A 19,703-nucleotide genomic window follows, 5' to 3' on the forward strand; every position below is an offset into this window, starting at 1 on the left:
CAACAATGTTTGTAAACATAGCGTTCCTATTATATGCAGAGTATGTTAGAGATCTAATGGCGAAATCTCTTTTTGTTCTTAATGCATACATTTCTGAAGTACGCACTATAATAACCAGAACTATAATGGTGTCCGAATATCTTCGTGACTGACTGTATATATGTATATAACAAACATGAGCTTGTGTTGCATGAAAAAAGAATGTGCACATCTTAAAAAAATGACGAAGAGCATTTGTATAAGAAAGTAAGATGTGGGAACATATTTTTGTATGACACGGTGCAATCTGTGAAGATAAACAAGGAAGCCTAATATCGCAACTTAAAAGATAGAGACTATCAATGCGTATCTACGACTGTGTCACGCATTATCACATATTAGAATAGTATAAAATTTTGATTTTTGACACAAATGTTTCTCGATGTCTAAAGATGCATATAAGCTTGACCATCATCGGAGTAAATTGCATGCATTATAAGTAACGTTATGTAATGTGAACATTTTGTGAATTTCGGGTGAACCCTTTCGTGGCTTTTGGAATTTTTAACGGTCAACCGTTTCGAATTACCATGTCGAAAAACACGCCCAACGATTTCGCGGTTGGCGAAATGAAGAATCTTTTGCATGCAAGGAATTTAAAATCTTCCGGCTCTAAGAGTGAACTAATTACGCGTCTACATGTAGCAATACCGGATTGGGGAGTCGCCCGGCAGATTTACCGAGAGTCGGTCGTTTAGAATAAAAGTCATATTAACTGGAATTTATGTTGATACCTATCCCAAAAACACGTCTCACAGTTATAAGACACGATTCCTGTTTGCGCATTCCGTAACGAAATGGCTCCGAATGCAAAGGGTTGAGACTAACCTTAATAGCGTGTTTCCACCTCTAGTTTGTGGTGATCCATGTTTAACACTAAATTCTCGACACGCGCGCAACTCTTCTCTTCCATGGAAGCACTCGATGAGGTACACTTTCCTTTCCACGACGGCGGTAATGTAACTCATTTCATTTTCGGTAAACTGACTCTACGACGGCTAGACCCGAAATGAGGCGGCACAGGTATCCAACCGTGTTTGAGGCAGCCACCCTTGAGCGAGCAGAGGGGAGATACGATTGTTTAGTTTTGGCAACTTCTCGATGGTCCCGTATTATCCCCACTCTCGACCGCTCTCCCCATTACGGCTCGCGTTACAGGGGCTCGCGTATCGCAAAGTAGTCGCAACACCTGATCGACCTCTGTAAATATTTGTGGGGATGAGAGAATCATTCCTTTGAAGGGGGAGGGGACTTTGTATCTTGTCTATATTGGCTTTCATTCTGAAAAGATGTCTCCTTGAATTTTAACACATCGTTGAACCGTAAACTCGTGTTTGTCCTTGCATTATGTATTTAAATTTAGGAAACCCAGGGCGATGTAGAATATTCCAAAAGCTTTGCTCATCGTGTTCAGTCTTGTCGGATTTTCATTCTTTTTTAACAATAGAATATACTTTTTTCAGTATTTAGGTTTACATCACTCAGTAGTTTATATCATGTTCGATAACATGAAGCCGATGACATGAAGTCGCCTCTGTGTAAAATTGCCGGTCAACGATGTGTTAATAAAAATGTATTTCACCGCCCCTGTACAATTTTCATTTATAATCGCTAATAGATCGCTGTTCAATGTACTTGAATGCTAATTTTCATTCGACGATTTCCAGCCAAATGGTTGTTCATCTTTTATAACACATTCGAAGCCTCCATCTAGATAAAAATTTTGCCCATCTCTGGCCCCCGTGTACTTGCAGCGGAACATTGGTCGAAAAACGATTAGTGGACCTGGTCCGACCAGGAAGAGGGGATGACAGGCAAGGGGGGAGTCGTTGATAGATGAGAACTCGAAGATTTATGAGTGGGAAGAACAACGGGTCGGTTAACGAATGATGATGGTCGATTCGGAAAGGCCGGACCGATGCGATGTCACGACGAGTACATAGATGGAATCTTTTCCTTCATTCCCTTTGAGGTATCAACAAACGATAGTTGCATTTCCAGTATCATCGTCTCATCGATTGAAAATATTATTTTTAAACTTCCAGGACGGAAATAAAATTTCTGTTACTCGATACGGTATCTATTATAAATTAAACGAGTAGCCGTAACTATTCGTACCCTATATCTCTATTGAACATATTTATCTAAATGAAATGGTAAGCTTAATATTTCCAAATAAATGTTTCATTATGAATATGTACTTGAATAAATTTAACTCGTGCATATACTTATAATGAAAAATTCATATGAAAACATCAAACCTATCATTTTTTCGATAAACATAGAGTGTACGAGTACTTATCGGACTGACTGTATATCCTTAAAAAATTGTACTACTGGAACCTCAAAAAAAAGCTGAAACACCATGAAATGTCGTAATTTAAAAAATATTCTCTACCTGCCTCAACAAGTATTTTAACGATACCTAACAGAGCAAACAAATTTTGTTTGGTTTTTCCTAATTACAGGCTTGGAATTTTGCACTGATCCTAATTGCAGACAAAGAAGAAAGAATGAATGTAGAACGACCTAACTCGACCTTGCGGCCTACTGTTGAACCTTTCCATTCGGCACGATGTTTAAAAGTAGCGTCACCCTCGAATCCTTTCGTTTCCGACCGTTCCCGTTTCGAACAATTCATCCAGAATGTCGTTCGGTCGCGTCCCACCTGACCTCCGCATTAATTAAAAGCCGGCTGACCTAATTAGCTTCTTGGCAGAGATGCTGCCCGCGGTTAGGGAGCACAATGGACCGCCGTTTTCGCCGATAGAACCTTTAACCCTGACGATAATGCGAGCGCGGGCGTCGCGGTTGCTTCGTAGATCGCCAAACGCTCACCTCAACATGCGACAGGTCGCGACGGTGTCCGGTTAATTGAGAAAATGTCATCACGGATAATTGAGAAGGATTACCTCCGGCACTGTTTATGTTCCTCTAGCTCGAGTGGCCGTCAACAGCTGTGAACATTGAAATTCAGCTGGGGATGAACTTCAAAGCGGTGCTGCGCACGTGTAGGCGTGAAAGCCTCTAATGCAGTGGCCGGCAGACTACTATAAACGAGTCAAACGGTGGCCCTTGGTGTCTTGAGTCATTCATCGGCATTTTAATACAATGCTATTATTTTTTAATGAAAAATAAAGCTTTACCGAGTCTATAAAGAACCTCGAATTTCAAATTCCTACTGTAATGGATAACTTCGAGCTTCGACTAGACACCTCTGCAACTCGAAACTGTTGCGCCCGAATCGAATATACAAAAATGTATCCTTTCCAAGCGAAACATGCCGCTCGAGTTAAAGAAACATAAACAGCAGTAGAAATGAATTCTCGTATCGCGGACCCGACCTTCGAGGCTCCGATTTGACGTCGGAACGGCAGCCTTTCGATTGTGATCGGGAAAGGCGATTTCATCTTTTCCCGGGAATCGATGATCGCCTTCTACGGCAGAGGGATCGATCAGGAACGCGCGTTGCCTTAAAAGTTATTACCGCGTTACGTTCGCTGCCACGTCGCCGGAGACTAATGAGCCAGCCACTCGAGGATGAAAAAAGTTTCAAAGAGGCTCTGATCAAAGGACCGAGATCCATTTGCAACGATTCGAGGCTGCGACGTTCGCCGATTGCGCGGCGGAATCCTCTCAAAGTGTCGCGGATTTTCTCTATTATAATGTCGCACAGTCGTCCCCTCCACTTTCGCGAGCAACGCTACCGTTTATAAACGCGTGAAATCCGTCTAATGAGATGGCAACAAGAGAAGGAGAATGTTTATATTTATTCCTGCATCGTTGTAAAGTAGAGTCGAGGAAATGAGACTGAGAAGCTTCGATACGAGTTGCAAGATCCTTCCAAACTGTAATATGTTGTAGATTGTGCGATAATTGGAGAGATAAAGCGATTAAAAGCCGAGTACACCTGGTACGAGAAATAATAATAAACGAGTAACGAGTATACTCGGCACAATGACTCGAAGAGTTAAACCACGGACGGAATTCCAAGACGAATCCTGACCGCGACGCGTCGTAATTCAGATGTGCAACGGAATATTCAGCGGCGCGGTTTACCCATTCTCGCCGGATAAATCGCATAAATATGCAAATAGCAGCCCGCGTGCCATTCACCGAAGCCACCGGAGTGGATTTCATTTAGCCCTCGTCCAGTCCACCGGGAAGGAAATAATCGCGTCCCCACTATCGTTGGTGGCATCCTACGCGTCACTTTCTTTGCTCGTCGATCAAACTTCATCCACCATTACTATTATAAATTAATTGATCCATTTCGCAATGGTTTGGCTCAGTTGAACGAAACTTCCAATGATAAATAAGAGAACCCAGCGTGCCACTCGTTACGAATCGAGATTCGGAGTCTCCAGTCAATTTATCCTGGAGAGACTCTTTTCCCTGCGATCGTGGATCACGAGGGAGCAACCCTGTCCAACGACGAAAGAGGAATTTCTACGCCCTGGAGAAGTTCACCCTTCCTCCGACGAAACAAGGACCACTAATACGCAGCTATTTGTGATCCGCTTTGGCTCCAATATGTCGAGGATTTCCGACGTCCCCGAGTCGTGAGGGACACCCCCGAACGCCATCCAAGGGAGCTGTTTCCTTTTCCACGCAAAATACTCGTCCCGACTCGTCATCGAACCGAGATAAACAACAGCGCGGGGGGGATCGCGATAGGCGATGCAAACATTCGCGAGGGAATGGGAAATGCCAAGAGAGACCAAGGGGATGATGAGGAGATTTATGGCCTTCCGAGTTGGAGTTGAACCTTTTTGGTTGAAGAACATCGATAGGAAAAGACGGTTATGATCAGTTAAAGCAGATGACCTTAATTAATTCAAATTAGGAAAATATGCTCCTTAAATTATTGTATTACTGTTATGGAATGTTCAGCTACCTCATATACTTGTTTTCCAGACTAGTAATATAATAGCATTAGTAATAAATAGACTGCGGATCTTTATGCATTTATAGGAAATTTGAATGTGCGAGAAGCTACGAAATGCAAACAATATGCAAGAATATAAAATAGATTGAAAGTAAAGTTCATGTTATAACATTCGCAGAATAAAATAAATTCCTATTCAGATTCAATTTTTGTAGGCACGTTCGCGAAGATTTTATTTTGCATACAAATCCGCAGTCTAGTAATAAATAAGTACTAATAATGAATATTAACCCTTTGCACTCTGCGCCATTAAAACGACCGAACAAGAATTACATTACATAAAATAGACTAACTTTGGAAACGTGTCTTTTTTGGTATTGGTAGATTTGACTTAAATTCTTATAGCTTTCTTGAAGCGTTGACACCACTGCAAACATAAAGGATTTGACACTAACAAGATTTGTTAGACTTACGATGTCTCCTGACAGGGTTAACCCTTCGCGCTCGAAACCTTTTTTTCTGGTATCTACCAGCAACTCGAGATGTTTCTTAGCATTCTATTGCCATGAATTCTAAGCTATCTAGATTTGAGAATAAGGTCACCTTTACCTTGCCAATAATCATTTTATCGACATTTCGAGCTGTAAAGAAATTAAACCTAAAGAAACATTAGGTATTGTAGACTGAGAGTCACCTCTCGAGTGCAAAGGGTTAACAGTTCTGAAACTATAAAACATTATGCATTCCTAACCCCCAATAATTCCAACTAAGATATCCATGACTGACTCCTGATAGAATTGCAGATAATATTTATGGTAGCAACATCAGTAAAGGGAGGGTAAGGATCAGGAATTCGCGTAACAACTTTGTTGGGAGCGGTATCTTCGAGAACCGACGGGTCGAGCTCGTTACTCGCCGAAAGCCCTTTCGAAGGACGATACTTCTGACTTCGACGAAGGTCTGTCGAGTGGTTCGAAAAAGGGCGCAGGGAGTCGCGCCCTAGAAGAGGAGCGCGAGATCTGCGAGGGTGAGAAACGCTCCTCTGGCGCGCGTCACGCGGGTCCTTTCGTCGAGGAGCGCAGGGGTTGGATTCTTCGGGGGGCCTCGACCCTCCGACGATGAAAGGAATTACAAACGCAGGAACCTCCCCCTTAAAGGGAAACGATTCCCTGCAATTGGCGCCACGCATGCGCGACACGGAGTCGACTGAACATTGTTTTGCCAATGGTTCACATCGTTCGATGGGTTAACTCTTAACGCCTTGATCGCCACGTCACATGGGTGACAGTGCTTTTTGCTGGAGCACGAAAAAGAAATAATTTTAAAAGTTGAGCAGCAAAGGCAATGAATTTAAATCAAATTCATGAATTTTGATGAAGTTACAAAAATAAATACCACGATAAATGTTTGATTATATAGTGTGCGATAGTCTAAATAATATTCTATTCTAGTAGAAATTTTCAAGAATATTTGTCTGGCATAAGTTGCTGCTAAGACTATATTTACCATTCTTCGATTCGTTCGAAATGTTTTCATCTCTCATTAGTGGGAACCCTTTCGAATGTAATAACATGAGGTGTTAAATTAGAGGCTAAAGTCTTCCCCAAAATTACAATTGAATTAATCTCTCACGTATCACCGAATATTTCTCGACTGCCTGCTACGTAAATTCCAAGTATTTGAAGAAGATCCATGCTTGAAGAATACTCTGCTCCCCAAAGTTTGTCAACAATCCTCTGCAACACAATTGCAGAGTGGTATTGGATATTATATTGCTTCATTACGCAGCGTTACGATGGAGGTATTCGAGTAAAAGCTCGTCTCTCGCGAGGTCTCGGGATTGAATTACAAGCTGAGAGGTTATGGAATCAACAAAGCCGCGCACTCCCGAGGAGGAGTCTTCGAAGACAGTTCTGATGAGGTTATACGCGTGAAATACAGCCCCGTTGGGTCAGATATCGTTCCGACAACACGAGTCCTCCAAGGATTGCCTCTCCTTCGGGGAATTCTCGTGGGAGACGAACGTGGCGTCTCATCGATCTCGATACACCGGCGACGGCTACGGCGGCATGAAAAGCCTGCTAAATCGCGCAATATTATGCAAAGCACGGTATCTGTCCGCTCTGGCTCCTGCCAGTGACGGGCAAAATTGTATTCCGATAACAAATGGCGAATAAAACCGGAGCGATTTATTCGATCGAGTACTTGAGCGAGATTTCGATAAGCTCATGCTTTGGCTTATTGTTGCTAGTACCACTGTATTTCGTTAGAAAGCGATGGGTACTGTTGCGCGATGTATATAAACACTCCGAGTCTAAACAAACGGACTATTTGACACGTACCAGTGTCACTGGACCATCATTTTTCAGTACCTCTCTAGACATTATGATGGGTTTTTTGCAAATTTTCCCATCCACCCTCATTTCCAGTCAAACAATCGTGTTGAATTTCAATTTTCTACAGAATATTCTTGCGCTGTATTTCCATGTTATAAATGAAAAATAGTTTTGTAAAGTAGCCATGGGCGTGGAAACCTTAATCACCAGCATGGTGGTTGAACACGCTCTAATGGTTTGGTCGATGGCATGGTCTAAGTGCGTCGGCCAGGGTTCGACGTTAACGTAACCCGAAATCCCTGGAACAGAGGAAGCAAATTGAAAGAGAGAATGGAGCTTTCATCGATCCCGATACACGCGCTGGGTGGAGACTCGTAAACAAGCGGGAAGCTTGCATCAAGATGGAGGAGGCGTTGTGCTCACGGTTGCCTCGGCCGCTGCACCGCTTCAATCGGATTTACCATCCGATTCCCTCGAGTGAAGGAAGGAGGCGAGGGCCAGGGTAGACAGGGCTCCTTTTCACATCGAATCAAGCCGCCATACACGCCGCGAGAATGCCCGTCGAGCTTTCGAAAGTATCCATCTAGCCTCGAGCGATCCGCGAGCTACCTTATCGAGCTTAATTTTTGATCGCGTTGATGAAAGGGATAAACGACCTCTTGTTTCGTAATAAAGACACCAGGTAATCCGAATCCTCGAGGCTAGCACACCTGTGTAGACTGTAGCGTTCGGTGTGTCTTCAAGGTGTCTTTTGATTGTCACACTCGTGGAGACGTTTTCAAGATAGAATAAAAAGTTGCGTTTACTGGGACCTTGTTCTCAAGTCAAATGAAAACAAAGGTAGTTTTCAGATGAAGAATCCAAGGGGAGGCTTTCGAAAGTATCACTGTGACCAAGGTCCTGAGTTCACTAAAAAGTTGCATTTATCGGTGCCTTATTCTCAAGCCAAATGAAAACAAGGGTAGTGTGCAGATAAAGAATCCAAGCAGAGGCCTTCTCACGCCAAGAAGACGTGTAAAATGTCCAAGAATTGGTGCACTGACGTATTTCAGTTTCTGACGTCTGTCACGTGGAAATAGCACACCGTTCGGGAGGAAAGAAGTAGGCACAAGGTCCTTCCAGATTAGATCGCGTCCAATTCAGTTCACTTACCGTGAGTCTGACCTCCATTTCGGAGCGACGGGCGGCCTCCTGCTTTTAATTCGCGCAGGATGTGACACTCTTCGACGGGTCCGTTCCCCCTTGGACTGGAGCCGTTAAACGGGAACCACTTAGCATCGAGGGCATCGTAACTCCCTTCCTTCCCGTTTTTTTTTTCAGCCACCTACGTTCGGTGATATTATATTTAGCATTGGTCGCCGCGGGAGAATTTCAGCCGGTTCCTCGACGAAACGAATCGCTTCCTCACTTCCCGTCGTTGCTCTGGAACCGTCACGAAGGCATGGCGCGAAACGGATGGGGTGTAAACACCGTTTTCATTCGTTAAGTAGATACGATACTTGGCTAAAAGATACCGTGACGTCCAAAGCGACGTCTTCTTTCCCGCCATTGATGGAGACTTTATTTTCGTCGATTTCTTTATTTTCTGAGAAGGTTCTTGAGGATACGGAAGCACATTTACTTTGCATATATAAAGAACTTGGACTGTTTTGAATGGACTGTTGAGATTTTTCGAGTGAAGATGACAGGAGCACAGCGTAACAGATGAGTACCCATTGGTGGGTGGTGATAGACTTCTGATTTAACCCTTTGCACTCGAGGCATTTTCTTCAGGTATCTACCAGAAACTCGAGAGAACTTCTCAGCAATGTATTGTCACGGATGCTAAGCTTAGATTGACTTCGCAGATGAAATCTCTAATTTAAGATTTTAGAATTAGGTCACCTTTGCATCACCGACAATCATTTTATTCACATTTCCAGTTCCAAAGAAATTAAACCTAGAGAAACATTATTGCTGTTACGTTGATATACTGCGTCGGACCTAATGGCGACCAAGTCACCTCTCGAGTGCAAAAGGTTAAGTGGTGCACGTTCACTTGCACGGCTGTCGCGGTGCTGAGCTTGCGGAATAATTCATTCATGTTTCCGCTGAGCAACGAGTTAATCGAATAGACCACGTCGCTTTGAACTGTTCGAGTAATTCAAACATCGCAACAAGCTGGAAGTATGCAGGTACCTTTTCTCACTTGCAGGAAGACAGCTCCCGTCCATACCCTTTACAGACTTTCGCACACTCTGCAACCCTGCCGGAATAGTATAATTAACCCAAAGTGTCGATCTCGCCCTGACGTACATCAACGGATTCTCCTAAACAGTCTCCCTCCCGAAAGAAGACATCGCATTGCCACGGCTACTTTGCAGTAGCAAGGGAGTAATGATTCGCACGGCCTTCGGCGAGCGTATGCCATTTAGCGAGCAGTCCGCCACCGTGGATATGTAATTTCTGTCAAGCCTCTAACAACGTGTATCGATCGTCGTATCGCGAAGCGTCCCGCGCGGCTGACTTAATTAAGACGTTAATGGAGACAGGCCGAAGAACGAAAGCGAATATCACGCCTCCCCTTTCGACCCGTCGACGGAGCCATTAATTTGGCGAAGCAGAGGGCCACGCGGCGCGGACGAGGCTCTAGTCGGAGCATAGTCGGAGATCCGACGTATATTTGACGTTTGATCGATCGATCACTGGATCTCCCCCGCCCACGCGAGCGAACCCTTGAATTTTCTTGCGGGCAGGCTATCATCGAACGTTCCCTCGGACGTTTCTTCGCGGCTCTATCGCGCGAGTTTCTTCTTATCGTCCGTGTCTCTCGAAATCTCGTAACAAAATTCCATTCGTGGACCCCCCGTCCCCTTCCTTTCGCCATTGTTTTCCCTACCAAACGATGGAAACAGGTGCGTAACAGTAACGCGAAACGTTCCTCGTCGGTGATTACGTATGCGGCGTCATGCTCGAGATTAGGATACAAAGAGGCGATAGGGTCCCACGATAGAGTCGTCCACGGGCTCTCGTTCCACGGAACTGCGTTCCGGGATGGTGATTACGAAAACGAGCAGACCTTTACCGCTATTTAACGCGCCATTACTTCGCTCCAAGAGTCCTTACGTACTTAAGACTCATTCGGACGACGTTAGTCTCGCCAGGAGTGTGGATACAGTCGAGACACTTCGATACCGATTGAAATAAACTGGACGGGCTACGAAGAGCGAATCGTAGGCAATCCATGATTCACTATAGACACAGTAGTCCTGTTATTGGCGATAGCGAGAGTCAATATTCTTCAGCTCGGAAGCCTCATTTGTTTACCTATCGTATGCAGTATTGCGTCGCTTATCGAATAAATCTGCGTTAGGAATACTTGAAATAGAACCGTTCCAAACCGTTTACGTTTCTTCCCACCGTATCCCGTTCGTCAATCTTCCGCTACGCCTCACGCACATGCCAGAGGTTAACCCTTTGCACTCGAGAGGTCTCAGTCACCATTAGGTTTCACGCAGCAAATCTACAATACCTAATGTTTCTTTAGATTTAATTTCTTTGGAGCTCCAAGTGTCGATAAAATGATTTTCGACGAGGTAAATGTGACTTTATTCTCGAATCTAGATAGCTTAAAATTCATGGCAAGAAAAAAGACCAGAAAAAAGGCCTTGAGTGCAAAGGGTTAATCTCGGCTCCCCGAGATCGACACTACGACAAATTCTCTGAATTGACGAAGAACTGATAATCGATCAACTTTCCGTCATCGCGCCTAACCACACTATTTTACCGTGGTTTCGCGCGACGTAGCCAAGATCGCCAAGAGCGGAAAGCAAGCGTACAAGCCAAGAAGGAAAGTTATCGTTCAGGTCCCTCCGCCTACTGGAAAGGACTTTCATCGTCCGAACTCGACGAACTTTTCCTCCTCTCGGAAATATGGTATCCTCTCGGAATACCACAGCGGATCTCGTGGCTCGATCGTAATTCACGACGTCGCCGCGCACTCTTTGCCAGAAAGGGCCGAAAGAGAGACAGGAAACGGCGCGCGAGACAGGAAGGAAGGATGTCCTGCGAGAAAGGAGACTCAAAGGGACCTCGTCGTCTCTCCTCTCGTGGCGGTCTAATTTTAGAATCGGTTTAGTCATTTACGGTTGCTACCCACACCTTCCCACCTACTCTGCCTCCTTCTTATCCGTCTATGCCGGGGCTGAAGGTAGGCAGCCGGCATTGTTAACGACCTCCACGTGCGGAGGTGGATCCCTCGCGTAGGGGAACACCTCCCGTTTCGAGGATTATCCTGGAACCTTGGAAGCGAGCTAGAAAAAGCGCGGGAACTGGTTGCGCGATCGATCGTCCGTTTCGTCCTGTCGTAATGGAGAGGATCGGGGACGAGGACAATCGCCGATCGGCTAAAAATGGTTGCTTTACGAGCAGACGAAGATAGAGACGAATGTTCCTCCGGAGATTAGCGTTTACGGGCAACAATTGCCGCCCACGCAATGGACCGTGATAACGCGACGGTCCCCTCGCGAGGATTCTGTTGGGCTTCTCCAAACAATGGGCTAAGGCTAACTCAATTTTCACTCAGCCTAACTGGCTTGTTCGCTTGCTTTCCGCTCTTGGGGATCTTGGCTACGATGGAAAGTTGGTTGATTATGTTATCACTGATAAATAATCATGATCGCCTAATCATGACATAAATTTCTGTCCAGGTCCCATTCGCCTACCTATTTTCTATAAAAATATGCATTTGCATAAAGATCAGCAGTCTAATGATCAATTTTCATTAATTCCCAAGATTAACCTCTGACATGTGCGCGAAGAACATTGGGCATTGCTCACATCTAGTGAGACTACGGTTGCAAACGATATAAACGTTACGTTGTACGTTGTGCAGCCCACTAAGCACAGTCCACTAAGCACAGTTCAAAGGAACGCTCGTAGCGAAATCCGCCATCCAACAGCCTCGAGCTTCGATGCAGACAATCCCCCGACGAGTCGGTAAACAGTCCCGGGTCACAGAGATCGGATAACCCCGGACCTAGCCTTGATTTACACCGGGGCGTGGAGTTTCTCGCGAGACGAGGGCCCAGTGAAAACCCTGACGGAGCCCCCTAAGACGACGAGCGACGAGGACGACGTGCCAAGGAGCAGCTGCGGCGGCTGGCAGCTGCTGGCACGGCGGTTCCGCGCGGATACCCAGCTAGACGCACCTCCTCGACCATTTACGCGTCCGTTTGCCTCGTCCTGTTTGCGTGTGGGCGGCAAAAGGGGGAGGACGAACGAGTAAACTGTGTTGTAGATGTAGGTAAGCCGGGACTGTAAATACCGCATCGTTGCTGCCTACCTCGCACACCAGGGAGGCACGTCCGGTATGGTATATCGCCGTATGCCTCATCTCGCCAGTCGAGGATCCTACGGCGCGCCGGCCAAGGGTAAAATATAATAAATCGAAGCGTTACGACGATTTCAGCCCGAAGAATGGACCCCCTTCCCCGTTCCAAGAACAACCAGGGCCCCGTGATTAAACCATCCTCGACCGCTCGTCCGCCATCCCTTTATCCCTGGATGGACCATTGTTATCTCGATCTTGGCCGGACTCGCGAAAGGAATCCTCACGGGGCAGATTAATATATAATATAATGCGCGAACGCTTTAACGCCGACTGGGACTCCGTTGAACTTTGGCTGCTGGGTAATTTAGTAAGGATTCAGCATTGGTACACGAGGTGGCTGCTTCTTGGAAGCATCATTGCTTCGTGGATATCTATATTTTACTGGATTGTAGTTGTCTCACCCAACTGGATCATCATTTCTCTCTATCCCGCTAGTCATCACGATGGGTTTTTTGCAAATTCTGTCATCCATTCTCATTTCTAGTCGAACAATCGTGTTCCAATCCCATCCCATGTCGGCAAGTGTGCCCTGAGCTCAGAAGCACGGCAGTTGATGGCGCCATGGCTAACTATGTATACCCTGGGTGCAATATCTTATACCACTCATTGCTTAAAAAAAAAAGGAGGAAAATAAAGTCATTTTACTGAATTGTAGTCGAGCTTCGATTTCTGTTGAGAGCTAGAGAGTCTTCTTGTTGCTAAGTTTGATAGGAAGTGTTTGCATAGACGTGTTACAGCTTTCAGACTCGTCGAAAGTTGAAGAGACGTGGAGAAATGACTATTAGAATAGGGAAATATGGGCGGCACATGCGATCAACTTGAGATGAATGACTATACGTGACTGCTATATTTACAGACAAAGCCTCTGCTAGGATTCGCCCATTTCCAACGATCTGTCATGGCCACGACTCTTTCGGACTCCGCATGTTCGTTTACACTCGGCCGAGCCCAAAGGCGATCTAGTTCCTAACGCTGATCTAAAGTGACTTCGGACTCTGAGGTTTCCCCACACATAGGCCACTGTTTCCAACTCATGGGCGCGTCTAAGGCTAGGTGACTCTTACCAAAGAGTCCTCCATATCCAGGATCGATCGCAGTCGATTGCACGCGGAACTTGATACGAATAGTTAGGTTTAGTCAGGATTTTCAAAAAATCGATCCTTTTTGTTGCTTTTCATTAAAGTTGAATATCTTGAAAATATTCTCTGCAAACTTCAAGTTAATCCGATGAATAGTTTTCGAGATATCCTAAAATTACTAAAGGGCTCTCTGACTCTCGATACCAGATAACTGAAATACAACTTTAATTCATACAGTGGTAGCCACTGTAGATCACAAACCACTAGAAGGATTTAAATGAAATTCGTAAACGGTTTTCCAGGTCCAAAAAATTAGTTATTGATCGAACCATTTTTCGTTTGGATGAAAACTTCAATTTTTATAAACAATCCAAGTGTGCATTCTTCCTTGAACGTGCGTAAGTACTTAGTGCGTTAGTAAGTGATCAGAGCCCGCCGTTTTGTTAAACTTTAAAAAAAAAAAGAAAGGGCTTCGATTAATTACTAGACTAACTATTAAACTATTGATTTTTGTTTGTTCCACTATTTGTAGAAAAGGGTTCAACAAATATGGCATTAACTCTGTCTACAATAAATATATTGTTTCGAAATTTTTGTCAAATAAAGTTAAAACATTGTGTAATAACTGACTATTACTTGTTTTATGAAATATATTAAACTGCTGTAAAAACAAAATTATTTAAAATACCCACTTTTTTCACGCCGCTGGCTGAACCTATTCCCTTAGTCCAACCAAATCGTTTCGATCCCAATGAATCCCATGGATGAAACCTATTTGCCACAACATTCGCCAGCAGATAAAAAATGCCTAAAACACAATGCACGACTAGACCATTCTCTCGGGTTTGCTGCAGATGTTGCGACGGAGGAAATTGCTCGGGACACGCAACATCGATCAACTTCAGGAGCTCGACTCCCGCGGCGGAGGAGCGCGCAGAAGTTGGCCGAGCGTCGTGAAGCGATCGAATCGGCAACCGGAGCCAAATTTACGATTCGGAGCGGAATTGTTTCTCGCTTGCGACACGCGGTTACGTCACCGCGACGCTGAGAATCGGCTCCGTGGCGATTCGAAGCTGGGTCCGGCGGAGATCGCCGATGGGGCGCGGCACTTTCTCTCTTCCTCGATCCAACTGGAAATCCACGCGTCCTGGGCCACGTTCTTTTTGCGACGGTAATTTACGACGGCCATAACGTTACGCGGAAACGGTGGATAAGTAAATTTCGTTGGCGACGATTAATCCCTTGGCGCAGTGGTTCTTTGCCTGTTTCAACTCTGCGTGTAACGGAGAAAGAGGAGGAAGAAGAAGAAGACCGAGAAGATGGTCCTCCATTTGGAATGCTTGGTCTTATCGACGTCTCGAATATAAAAACATTTTACCGTCTTAGTACCTCCATGTACTGGTTCTTCATCTTTCTTCATTAGGATTGCTTGGCTTCATCGACGTCTTGAATATAAAAATAATAATTTGCGATCTTAGTACTTCCGTATAATGGTTCTTCATCTTTTTAAACAGCATAGTAGAAGAACCCTTAGCACCTCCATGTACTGGTTCTTTATCTTTCTTCATTAGGATTGCTTGGCTTCATCAACCTCACGAATATAAAAATAATATTTTGCCATTATAGTACCTCCATATAATGGTTCTTCGTCTTTTCAAACAGCATAGTAACAGAGGACGACCCTTAAGTTTGTTCTTGCTCTCGATTTCTTAATGCCTCGAGTATGATCTTGTATTAAAAATAATACTCAGCTGCTACAAAGCTCAAAGCGTGACAAAGTTCTCCATGTAGAGTCTTCAGAGTAAAATGTCTCATCTGACTTTAATCTCGACACCTTCATCTATCTTTCTACCTATCATTTTCGTATGTCTGTATCTCAGCAGCGGCTAAGAATCACTGCTTGAAGGTTTCGAAACGCGCAAGCTCGCAGTTGTAAATTACAGGGCCCGATCGCGTGCGCGCATAAAAACTCGCCCGTAAAAAGCATCGCGACACGGATCCGCCGTAAACACTCCGCGTACTTTGAGGATTACCAAAGCGTCCGTTTCCGACAGATAACTCACGAGGCGGGCTGAGGACGATGAAAAGGGCGGAAAAACTCGTCAGTGGGAGGAACGCGTCTGATCCCCTTTCCTGGACGCGATAATCCACCACGATTTAGGTTCGTTTAGCCGAGCTCCGATTGGAATCCTTGGAAGGGAGTTCATTAGAATTCTACAGCTTTCCCTACGCTCGAAATGTTATATTGGGATAGATAATTCTAAATATCTTGCGAAAATAAAGATCCTTGATATTGTAGGTGTCTAAGAAAAAACTAAGACACGAAGATTCGAACCCACGATCTTTGGATTCACAGTCGACCGCTTTACGTAGACGATCAATCCCGTAGCCTACGTTTCGTGTTATCGTTTGACTCCTTATTCTTGGGTATAGGAGGCGCGGATATTACAATATTGTATACAAATTTTTTAAGTAAGGAATAACTGTATGCCTACTTTCTCTATCGTTAGAGATGGAGGTTTCCTAGTGGAGATTTCAAAGTATCGATATAAACCCCTAAAGCTTTGGGTTGAGAGGATTATGGAAGATTCAACCCCTTCGTTGGAGATTTGAATAGACTCCGTGCAGGAGAAATGGAGGCAGCACTATGAACCCAATGCTCCCCGTCCCAGCCGCAAGCTCCCTAAGGATGCAAATACTCTTCGATCGAGTAGCAATTCGAAACGTCCGCACTTCGTCGATCCCCAAAACCCGCGGTGCAGCTATAAATAAATAAATTTTGCGAATCTTGGAATATCGCCTCGGGAAGGCAATTTCATCCCGTGGAGAAACACCTAGCAGTGATTGATCCAATTGGGTGGAGGTTCGATCGCTGCGGCCTTTTTGGCAACGGGAAACATCCTTCGTCGCGAGGGAGGCTTTAACCCTATTCCTGTCACGTACTTGGCGGTCGACCAAGTCCTCCCAGATATTCGTAACCGCGCTATAAGGACCCTTTAAATGTCGGCCATCCATCTCGAGTCCTGCAACGAGTTGGCTCGCGAAATCGCTTCGTCGGAACCCCGTGTTTTCGGTCAGGTACACCTAGGAATCGTTATGAGTGACCTTCCCGTACGGTGATCGCGTCGAATCGATAGCCGACCATGCCCTTTCCTGCGAGAGCCCACTGCAAATCCGTCGTCTTATCTTTCGACCCTGCCCCGCGACAGAGTTAAGCTAAAACGAATGACTTAATCCGAAAGGAAGACGTGGAAGTCGTCGGGGACGAAGGGGAGGATTAACTGGAGGGAAAAACGACGAAAAACGGATTGGTTAATCCTTGAAAATTAAATCGTGCGGCTATCGAGTAAACTACCGGGTGATTCGTTCGACTTAACGACGTTTATCGGATGGAGGAGGCTATCAGTTTGCGTATTGAGGTGAGCGATCGTCTTCGAATCAAGGAGAGCTCGGAATTTGTGGTCGAAACCTCGTGTTTTATGGTCGAAACGTGACTTGGGTAGCCTTGTTAGGGGTTAAGGGACTATTTGATTGGTGTTCGTAATACTTTGTTGACACTTTGATTGTTTGGTTGGGTGGTAACTAAGCTGAACATTTGTCAAGCCTATCCTCAAATTTTTTTAATATTAAATTTAAAGGATCAGTAATGACGTAGACCCTCTTAAAGCTCTACTTTTCAAACATTTGACTGCCGAAGGCTAATTTATCAAGTGGAAAGTGCAACTAAAGCTTGCGAACATTCGTTTCGGGAGTTTCTCTACCCACGCCAGGGGTTCCAAGCTCGAGTTTAATAATAATAATCCCAAGAGAGAACGGAACGCGTTGTACGCGGGTTTAGGTGGATGCAAGCTAATTCACTATGACCGAGCACTGCGCTGCTACTTATCATGATAAATGCCCTATACGGGGATCGGCATGGCCGCCTAAGACGGTGAAATATTTCCGCAATAACCATAACCTTCCGCCGTGGCTTCCCACGCCTCTCCGCGAGTCCACTTCCCTGCCTCTGCTTGACCACTCCCGCAAATCGCCGTCTCGCACGACCCGAATAAAGAAACGTTTTGTTAAAGTACATGCTGTTTTTACGAGATAACGAATGCTTTTCCCATATATAGAGAGGGAATTCATCCCATCTACTGAGATACGTCACGTTTCTGGATTTGGGCTATTCTTACGTTCGACTAATCGTTAACGGAGGTTAACGGTGATCTAGTACTTGTCTCCAACGGTGAGCAAATTTTCGTAAATACCTGCGATGAGTAATTTCTCTGGAGACTAGTCGTGGATAAAACTGAGTTCTCGTGACTTACCTGAAACAGAAAAGGGGAAAATCGAGTTAGTAAAATGAAACAACTTTGGCTTGGTTTGCTTATAAAATTATCTTAGAGATTCCTCGTGAAATTTCTACTATCTCTCAAAAGATTTCTTAGTTCAGAGATTCTAATATTGTCCAATAAAAATAATAACACAGTTAACCCTTTGCACTCGAGACCTTTTTTTTGGTAACTACCAGCAACTCGAGATGCTTAGCATTCTATTGCCACGAATGCTAAGGTTATATTGACTTCGAAAATGAGATCTCTAATTTGAGATTTAAGAATCAGATCACCTTTGCCACAAAGACAATCGTTTCATTGGCACTTCGAGTTCCAAAGAAATTAAACCTAAAGACGGTGATGGGCAAAACTGTAAGCTTCGAATAAATCTGAAGTTTGCCGGTATGTTTGTCTCGTTTCTTCTGTTGAACATTTTCTAATGAAGGAAACGAGAGAAACACATCGGTAAACTTTAGATTTATTCGAAGTCTAGGGTTTTGCCCATCACTGCCTAAAGAAAATCTAGTGGTGGCTGAGAGTCACCTTCCGAGTGCAAAGGATTAATATTCCCATCCAAAGAAAAATCTCCACCAAACTTCGAATTTTCCTTTCCCAATAATTCCTCGAAGAGTTTCCCATGGAACTGGAGCCTCAAAAGGCGAGACAAATCGCTCCAGAAAATCCTCCCTCAAGGATCGCGCTCTGAATGATCTCGACACCTGTTCCTTGAGTTTATAAAAATATCGCGTTGAGTTCCGGGGTGGTCCCAGCCATGGTAGGTTCTCTTGCGCCGAAAAAGGCCCGGGGAATCGGCGAGAGAGAGTAAACGAAGAAAAGGAAACGGTACTGCTGGAGGAGTGCGGCAAAACGAGCAGACGAACTTCCAAGCGGCGGGACACCCAGCGAGAGAGCGACGGAGACGAGAGTGAGAGTGTCTCTGGTGCGTAGACGGATCGTGTTCGGGCGCGTCGCGAAAAGGAGACGGCGTGGCAGAGAGTTCGCCGCGAGAGGAACGCTCGAATCCGGAGGGCCTCGAAGGCCAAAGGAGAGAGGAATCGAAACCAGAGTGCGAGAGAGAGAGAGAAAGGGAGAGCGAGGGAGTGAGCTGAAAGCGAGCCGCCGACACCGTGGAATGATGAATAATGCGTTTGGGAAAGGAGCCGTATAAATCGTCCAGGATAATGCGGCTCGCACTTTTCGGTCGAACCTCCCCTTTGAATTTCGCGCTGGGTCGTGCTGCTTTCTTTTTACGCGGCTCGTATCGAGGGAACTCGCGAGTTTTAGATAAACAACAGGGAAATTTATTAGCCAGCCGATAGTTCATTAATTGTTTTCTCCAAATTACGTCAGCAGCCGTAACAGAATGTTTCTCGTACGCTCCATACACGTACTACGTGGTTCATGAATTATTCCACGAATTTCATACATGCTCCACTTTTGTTTTAGCCTTTCTCCGTGCAGTGGATACGTTCTACAATTATTTCACAGGTACTGAACACATTCTACACACGTTTCATAGATATTCTAAATTTTTCCCAAACGTTCCCTCTTATTCTACGATTATTCCAGACATTCTACGAGTATCTCACTCGTTCCTCAAGTATTCTATATACTTCAAATGCACTCTACGCAATCTACTATCATCCCATACGTTCCAAAATTATTCTGAACATT

The 19,703-nt window shown here is 44.9% G+C and overlaps 1 protein-coding gene across 8 annotated transcripts in view; it reads right to left on the reverse strand.

Annotated features, from left to right (window-relative positions):
* LOC128887747 (SH3 and multiple ankyrin repeat domains protein 2) overlaps positions 1 to 19,703 on the reverse strand; it is a 201,430-nt gene that overhangs the window by 72,081 nt on the left and 109,646 nt on the right. The gene's annotated exons all lie outside the window — the stretch shown is intronic.

Source organism: Hylaeus anthracinus, unplaced genomic scaffold, assembly GCF_026225885.1.
Source record: "Hylaeus anthracinus isolate JK02 unplaced genomic scaffold, UHH_iyHylAnth1.0_haploid 11989, whole genome shotgun sequence".
Lineage (NCBI taxonomy): Eukaryota > Metazoa > Arthropoda > Insecta > Hymenoptera > Colletidae > Hylaeus > Hylaeus anthracinus.